General features: G+C 31.7%; 1 pseudogene; it reads left to right on the top strand.

The window, feature by feature from the left end:
• The first annotated feature begins 1,658 nt into the window (after positions 1-1,658).
• LOC125812749 (AAA-ATPase ASD, mitochondrial-like) lies at positions 1,659-3,122 on the top strand (annotated as a pseudogene).
• Positions 3,123-9,732: the final 6,610 nt, after the last annotated feature.

Here is a 9,732-nt window from a genome sequence, read left to right as displayed (position 1 = left end):
ATATTATTACGTAAGATGGAAACTTGGAAAGCAAATTTGCACCAAGTCCACATCTAGTTTCACTTTTTTCCTTTCTGTCTTCTCTCATCACTTATCCTTTTCCAATAATATATATATAATATAACAGGAGAAAAACACCTCACGAAGCCGTCCACTAATTTGTCATTTGTCATTTTGTTCATTATTGAGCTTTTTCAACTCGTATTCCAAGTAATCTCAACCCAATCACAAAATATCCTCTTCTAAACTACTCATACATTATGTATTCATAAAACAATCATGCCTTTAATTTCCTTCTCTAAACTAGTCCTACATTATGTATTAACAAAACATCATGCCTTTAATTTCCTTTTCTAAACTAGTTGTCATTGTCATTAGATTAGAAGGCTAAAAACACTTATTTTGGAGAGAAAAAAAAATACTTTTTTTAAAAAATTAATATGTTTGACTAATCAGTAAAACTACTTTTAAATGAAAACAGAAACAATTTTTATTTTGTTGAAAATAAGCTAAAAATTCTACTTCTTTAAAAAAAAAACGCATATTTATCAATAGGCCATTTATATTTATTTATTTATTTTTATTGTGAATTTAATTTGTGAAATGATTTTAAATTTATTTTTATTGATATTTTAAATTATATTTAAATCATCATATTAATATTATATCAATATTTATTTATCTTTTTATTCATCTATGTGTAATATTGATTGAAAATTTGAATATGTACATTTTAATTTAATAAAAATAAATTTTGAATAAAATTTTTATAATAGATATTTCAAATAATTTTTCTTCTATAAATAATCTTAATATTAAAAATACATTGATACTTGTCATTTTATTTTGTAATTTAACTCTCAAAAATATTTTTTAAGAAGATTACCCAAATACGATTTGCTTTTCAAAAACACTTTTTTGAAAAATTGTTTTAAAGTATTTAAAATAAAAAGATTTTATCAGCAATGTCATTGGCATTCACAAAACATCATGCCTTTAATTTCCTTTTCAAAACTAGTCCTACATTATGTATTCGCAAAGTTTCTTTTTCTAAACTAGTCCTACATTATATATTCACAAAACGTCATGCCTTTAATTTCCTTTTCTAAACTAGTCCTACATTATGTATTCACAAAATTTCTTTTTCTAAACTAGTCCTACATTATGTATTCACAAAATTTCTTTTTTTTAAACTAGTCCTACATTATGTATTCACAAAACGTCATGCCTTTAATTTCCTGTTCTAAATTAGTCATACATTATATATTCAAAAGCTTTACCTACTCTTTTAACATAATATAATACTATATCTGTCCACTTTTAATTGTCATGATTTTTAGAAAAAAATTAAACTATAAAAAACTTTGATTACCATTTTACGGTGTACTATTTTATCATAATGATATGTAAAAATTTACAATTTATAGTACTTTTTATATAGTTTTTAAATATCTAAAAAATACTAAATTAATGTAATCTAACTTAACTTTGAAAAGTAATCAAATTAACATTCGAAATGCGCAAATGGACAGAGGGAGGATAATATAAGCTGTCATAACCAATTACCTTGAAGAGAAGCAGAAATTGCTTTGCGGCTTCTCTGTGTGTCTCATATAAAGCGAACACAAATCTAAGGGAATTTCAAAACATCTCTAACAATGATCAGAGTAATGGGATTGCTGCAAAGTTGGGGTGGATTCGGGACGAGCATCGCTAGTTTCATATTCCTGTGGGATATGATTCGTCGATACTGTCCCCCTGAGCTTATCCGAGCTTTCGATAAGTGGGCACGAAGAATCAGGAGCTTTTTCTACCCTTATATTCAGATTTCCATCAGTGAATTCATGAGCAACAATCTCAAGCCTCATGATGCCTATGCAGCAGTTGAGGCGTATCTCAGTGTCCACCTAGCAAAAGACGCAAAGAGGCTTAGAGCTGAAACGGTAACTGGAGGTAGCAAGTTGGTGCTAAGCATGGATGAACATGAGAGAGTTACTGACGAGTTTTGTGGAGTAAAAGTACAGTGGATTTCTGGCAAACTTGTGCAACGGGAAAGTAAATACTTGCCAGAGCTAGAAAGAAAATATTACAGGCTTATGTTCCACAAGAAATATCGTGACATGGTAACCGATATTTACTTGGAGCAAGTGATCAAGGCAGGGAAAGAGATTCAGATGAGAAACAGGAAGAGAAAGCTCTACACTAATGGCCACAGCAAGACCACATGGAGCCATATCGTATTTGAGCATCCTGCAACATTTGGTAGCTTGGCAATGGAGATAGAGAAGAAGCAAGAGATTGTGGATGATCTCCTCATGTTTAGAGAGAGCAAGGATTTCTATGCGAGGATTGGCAAGGCGTGGAAGCGTGGTTATCTACTATATGGTCCGTCGGGTACTGGGAAGTCTACTATGATTGCTGCAATGGCAAATTTATTGGATTATGACGTCTATGATCTTGAACTGACATCTGTGAGGGACAACACAGAATTGAGAAGGCTCTTAGCTGAAACAACAAGTAAATCTATTATAGTGATAGAAGATATTGACTGCTCACTTGATCTAACAGGTCAAAGGAAGAAGAAACCTCCAGAAGAGAAGATTGAAAAGACAAAGAAAGAAGTTTCTCGCAAGGACACCGAAGAGAGTGGAAGAGAGTCACTCTCTCTGGGCTTCTGAACTTCATTGACGGTCTTTGGTCTGCATGCAGTGGAGAGTGTATAATTGTCTTTACTACAAATTATGTAGATAAGTTGGATCCAGCTCTTACAAGAAGGGGAAGAATGGATAAGCACATCGAGCTCTCATACTGTAGTTTTGATGGATTCAAGGTGCTTGCAAAGAATTACCTGCGCTTGGACACACATCCCATATTTGAATCAATTGAAATTCTAATGAGGGAGACAAAGATTATACCTGCCGATGTTGCAGAGAACCTGATGCCCAGCTCCCTGAAAGAAGACGCAGAGAAATGCCTTCTGAAGCTGGTTAAAGCTCTCAAACAGGCAAAACAACTGATGATAAAGAAAGAAGAGGAATCCGCACTGTCTGAACTCTGAAGCTAAAATGAAACAAGCTGCAGATGCGTTGCAGGATAAGGAAGATTCTATAGACAAAATGTAGATGGTTATTTTTCACAATTAATTGTATGACACGAAAAGAAAAGAGTCATCTGCGACCATTTGTGTTTTATAGCTGAATCTTGCAAGATCATCAAACTATTTTTGTGTTGATGCCAGATCTAAAAGTAGATGCTATTTTCATGTAACAGCTAGACAACAAAATCTAATAAACCTATCCTTATAAAGCAATAAGATAGCATGCCTGGCTTTGCATAATAAAACTATTTTACCTTCCGTTAGAAGTTGGGTACATTACTATGACTGCAATCTCTAAATCCAGCAATACATCCTTATTCCTTAGCATTAGACCATTGGTAAAGTATCCAGTTGCAGATCCTTTTTTGCCTTTTGCAGCACTAACTTATGTTACCTAATGCTGCCACGCAACATGAAATGAGATAGTTGATCATTCAGACTGCAGCAAATAAAGGCCATCCTACCCAAATATAGTTTTTATTTTTTATTTTGTTGATGACGATGTCTGGACCAACTTGTGCACACCTCAACTATTATACCAGGAACTTGCATCTTCCTATCAGCATCGGTATTGGATAACTGTAGCTCCAAGGCTTTGATAGATAGAACAAAATCACATAACCTTATCTCTCTGTTGGGAATTAAACCATGATCTTTGTTCCAATTTCATCAGCAGTTGGGGCCGCCAGTTATAATCACAACACCACAAGATAACTTTGATTAGATAGTATGTAGTTAGAAGATTAATTAGGATCTTGGTATATAATGATATCCACATCATCTCAAAAAACCTTCATAGCAATAAGAATCCATGACCTTTTTTAATAACTATGGATTATGGTGTCGGTGCCAGCTTTCATGCACCTTGTCTAATACACGGAGTACCTGCTACCTCCCACCATCACATGTAAAAAAGAAGGAAATAATTAAAACATAACCTGATAGTAATGAGTCAAGGAACCTTGAAAGTACTGAAATTCACATCACATTATGCTTTCACAACATGTATGTGGAAATCACAGGAGGAATGTACATTCATCTGTTAAAAGTTAGAATAGAACAAGTAGAATAAAAGAAATATAGACCATGATAATAATTTAGTAGAAACATCCAAATTAGTTGCAACGGTTACCTACTGGTAATATGAGTTAGGCATCAAGTCACTTGGAATTAAGCTACCATCAGTAACACTGAGCACATGAAGAAAACAAATGATCCTCCAACTTTTGTTGCAGACGTTAATGCAATTGCAACCATTATCTTTCCAGTAAGAAATTCCATGAAGGAAACATATTTGAACTTCGATTATAGAAACTTAAAGACAGTAGACATAAATGAGAAGTTAATTTGAAAGAAAGGTAGGAGTGTAGTCAATAGTAAGCTTTCAGTTGAACATCCATATGGACACATAAAAATGAGCAATAGTTTAGGTGCAAGAAATATGTTGTAGCATACACGTGTGGAAAATTTGAAGATGGGTAACTCTAGATCCTAACATAACCTTGTGAGGCAGAATATGATGATACTCGCATCAAAACTGAGAGAGGTGAGCCCAAGGTTTATGCATATGCTCCACCAAGTGTCTTTCAATTTCTGTTTTGGTTTGGTTTGTTCTAGTTCCATAAAACATCAAACATGATCAACTCATTTACAGAAATATTTCATAAAAATAAAAAGGCTACATGAATGCAAGAAAAGTAGAAAGAATCATTTATTAGCTAATTTCACCCTTGCTATTGTCCAAGTTCCTATTTATCATCTTCATCAATCATCACCTCCTCCATCCTGAACCTGCCATGACATTACAAGAAAAAGCATAAATTTCAAATTTTAATATGGAGTGTTCTTTTGATTTTTTCAATCCCTTGTAACAACAAGAAAAGTAATCACAGTTTCAGAATTAACACTGACAGCAATTTTGTGTGATGGCTGGCAGTCTTCAACCAATCAAACCCAAAACACCACCAAATTGATTTATCTTGAACTAATTCAACCCATAACACAAACAAATTGATTCAAATCAATCAATAACAACTACATCATCCCACATCCATTTGATTTGAGTCACAAAACTTCCATAACTTTTCAGATCCGATATTAACCAGTTAAAAAATAAAATAAAAAATATTAACCAGTTCTGACAAGATTATTTATTTGTACTTAGATTTGTAGATTAACATTGAATTTTTCATGATTTAAGACAAGAAAACTTCAAATCTTCGTTTTTAGGCCTCGAAAATTGTTGAAGAAAACACCAGAATCAATAGTTACTGGGGACAATCAATGAGTAAATGGCCAAAAACATCCCTCAATTATAACTCAAACTTAAACTACATCCTTATATTATAACAATGAATAAATAACATCCTTGAACTATCCTAGAAGTGACAAGTTACATCCCTCTCTTAGTTTTCTGTCAAAAACTAACAGATTCAAACAGAAATTATGTCATGCACTTGACTTATCCCTACAAATCTACCATTATTTATCATTCTTCAGCAAAAAGCGAAAACATAAGCTTACGTTTCTTTCATTTTTATTTATCATTTGGAAAAATATAGATAAGAAAAAGTGGAAGATAAATACTCCACCCATATACCTTGCTTTCCAATAGCTCTATTATAGCTACAAGGAATAGATGTTTGGTGAGGTTAATTTATGGAATGTGCAGAATAACATGAAAAATAGTTTCTTCTCTTTTAAATTTTTATATAGCTTTTCTCATTTATATTATTCCAATTTTAATGTTTAGATAAAATAAATATAATATCATATGTAAATGAGATACATAATTTGTTTTTTAATCACAATAATATATATTTATATATATATATATATATATATATATAATATCATATGTAAATGAGATACATAATTTGTTTTTTAATCACAATAATATATATTTATATATATATATATATATATATAATATCATATGTAAATGAGATACATAATTTGTTTTTTAATCACAATAATATATATTTATATATATATATATATATATTCAGTGTCTATAAGTGGGTATGAGAAGGGTGATGTGTACATAGTCTTACTCTTATATTGTGAAGATTTTTATAATTAATATAGTTTACATCATGTACAAATGAGATACATAATTCATCTTTTACCTTTATAACTTGAAGACTTTTATATATAATTAATAGTTATTCATTTGGAATTTATAAAACAATTTTGACGTTTACTAATAGATCAATTATTTACATGTTGAAAATAACAAACATATAGATATCCTTATCAATTTTTGGTAAGAATATTATTGCATTAATTTTTATTTCTTCAACTGAACAATAATGTATTGATTTGATATTAAGATTTGTTGAATTTTCTTATCGCTAACAGTCCAAATTGCAGCCGTTTGATAAGGGATAGTCATGCACTTTTAGTTGAAGCCGTTATATCTTAGCATTAAACTAACGGAGGGATGTAATTTGCAAGTTTTTGGATAGTTTAGGGATGCTTTTTGTTTATTATGATAGGGAAAGGATGTAATTTAAGAGTTGGGTATAATTGAGGGATGTTTTTGGCCCAAAACTCGACAATCAATTAAGGGTTATAGAAAAGTTTCAAAATTTGAGATTGGTGACTCAAGTCTTAATTATTGAGTAGGGGTGACAATTTTTAAATTAAGAATTAAGGGGTTGAATTTTTCATCCCTAAGTTTTTATTTTACGCTTTAGTCCATCTTATATAAAACCCTAAATAATAAGAAATTGAGGGAAAAAAGGGTACCAACGGCTCATTTTTTCCCCTTTTTCTCTCTTGCTTATTCTTCCATTGTTGGGGACCATTGTTGTTGCTCTTCTTCTTCATTCTTCTTCTCCATCATCATTCTTCTTCTTCTTCTTGTTCATCACCATCTTCTTCTGGTTGTTTATCATTTTTTTCTTCTTCAGTTGATATTCACATTGTACTGCTGCTTTCAGACCAATTTTCATTCATATATCATTGGACATTACATCATAGGTGATTTTGGTAAGTAAACTAATGATTTTTATTCTAATTTTTCATTTTGGTAGTTTGAGTGTTTCCTAAAAAATTTACAGTCGCGTACCCAATAGGTAAGTCATCTGTTGCAATAGATAGATTACCTGTTGTATACATATTACAGTACCATGTCAAGTTGGGACTGAACCAAAAGCTTGTCCAAATAGATAAGTCATTTATTGCAATCGATGAGTCATCTGCTGCACCAGATGACTCATTTGTTGCAACATAGGACTTACTTATTGGATACATATTACAGTATCATGTCAAGTTGGGAAAGAACCAAAAGCTTGTCACAACAGATAAGTCATTTATTGCAACATATCTGCTGCACCAGACGACTCATCTATTGCAACATTGACTTACCCATTGGATACATGTTACAGTATCAGGCCAAACTAGGACAAAACCATAAATTTGTCCAAACAGGCAAGTCATATATTGCAACAGATCAATTACTAATTGCAACAAATAACTCATCTTTTACAACAATTTACTTACATGTTGGATAAGCTTCTAGTTTTGGACATGTATCCAACAAGTGAATCATCAGTTGCAACAAGTGAATCATCTGCTGCAACGGATGACCTACTTGTTGCAATAGATGATTGACTTGTTGGGATAATGATTGTGCATATGATTTTTAACTGTATATAGCTACTCAACTTTACTATACAATCATTATTGAATATTTTTAATAAATTTCTTTAGGTACCATTAATGGAAGAATCAATAACAATAGTTGTTGATTGTTATGGTGAATTGATTGAGAAGAACAATCGATTTATTTGGCGTTGGAAGGATGGTGACATGTCAGAGTCAATATTGATGACCGTCCAAAGGGATATTTTGTATAATGATTTTGTGAACTCAATCATTAGCTATTGTGGACTAAATTGTCAACCAAATGATCTTGTTATCAGTTATATGCACAAGTCTTTTGAAAATCAGAGGGTCCTACCTTTTAAGATAAGCAATCAACTTCGTTTGCGTGCTTATCTGAGTGATGCAACTTGGTCCATTTTAAGAGTGTACATTGTTAAAAATCGATAGAGAATGAAAATGCAGAACAAGACCAAAAATATCTATTAAATGATGAATTGGATGGGATGAACATGAATATTCCAAATGATGAGACACCCATTGTCGATATAGGGGGTAGTTGATATACTGATGAGTTGTGCATAATTTCTAATAGGCATTCAAGTATTCGAAAGATGATGTCAATTGTGTATCCATCAACTCATTATGGTTGTTGCATGAGGCACCTTGGAGAAAATATTTGAAACAATTTTCACAATGCAAATATCGTATCTCATTTTTATAATGCAGCGAAAGCGTACAAATAAAGTTGAGTTTTATGACCATTTCAATCATATAAGGGATATGGTATCCAAGACAGACGAACATCTCGAATCAGTTGAATTTCATAGATGGAGCAGGGCATTTTGTTTGGAAAATAGGTACAATATTATATATTGAGTATCTTGTTTAAGTTTTATATAATTATATATCTTATAAAGTTATTTTTTTGTGTAGGTATAATATTATGACCTCAAACATTGTTGAATCCGTGAATGCAATGTTTGAAGTTAAAAGAGAATTTCCTATCGTCGCTTTATTTGATGAAATAAATATGAGATTTGCAAAATTATTTCATGAGAGGCGTATGAAGTTGGTCAACTCACCAAACATACTTGTTCCTTCAATGAAAAAACAAATACCAAAGAATATCAATTTGGGAAACAAGTTATTGACCCATCAAATAGCCAATTACAAATTTAGTATCAACGGTTATGGTGATGTTGCCACGGTCGATCTTCAAAGAAGAACGTGCACATGTAGAGTTTTTGGCTTGAACAAAATACCTTCTCCACATGTTATGGCAGCGCTTCGATCCCAATATGGTGCACATTTTGAAAATCAGATCTATGAGTACTCGTCTTCATATTATTCGGTGGAAATATATATAATTGCATATTGTGAGGAAATTAATCCGGTGCCTCCTGAAGATTCTTGGATTGTTCCTTTGGAGATTTTGGAGAGAGAAATACCTCATCCATATGTTGATCCAAGCAAATCGGAAAGAAGGCGAACGAAGAGGAGGCGTGGAGTCGGGGAATCATTTTCAACAAGAAAAAATAAGTCTTCAATATGTAAAAATATTGGACACAAGAGAACAACATGCTCGGTTCGAAATGCTCCATAATTATTGTAATAGTGAAATAACTATTTTGTACTTAGTTATGAATCTGATAATTTTAACTCATTTTGGTTAATAGTGTATGTTCATATTTATTATATAAAATATATTAGTTATGCTCATTTGTTGCAACAAATTTTGCATATTTTGCATTAGATGTCTAATATTATTATATGTTTCATTAAATGACCCATCCATTGAAAATAATCAAGCATATATGTTTATTTGTTGCAATGGATGCTTCATCTATTGCAACATATGAGCATCAGTTGCAACAGATGAGCATATATGTTTGATCATTTTCAACTGACTCTATATATATTTGATATGAAATGCTTCATTAACCTATAATTAGTGATAAATAAAGTTATTTAGTTATAGTTACCTTTTAATTAATAAGTTCAATTACATTTTCAATGTATTGTAG

This window comes from Solanum verrucosum, unplaced genomic scaffold (genome assembly GCF_900185275.1).
Source record: "Solanum verrucosum unplaced genomic scaffold, falcon-dt-bn FXZP01000033.1, whole genome shotgun sequence".
In the NCBI taxonomy this organism is placed as follows: domain Eukaryota; kingdom Viridiplantae; phylum Streptophyta; class Magnoliopsida; order Solanales; family Solanaceae; genus Solanum; species Solanum verrucosum.
Note: the sequence above shows the minus strand (reverse complement) of the source record. Positions and strands in the feature narration are given on the sequence as shown.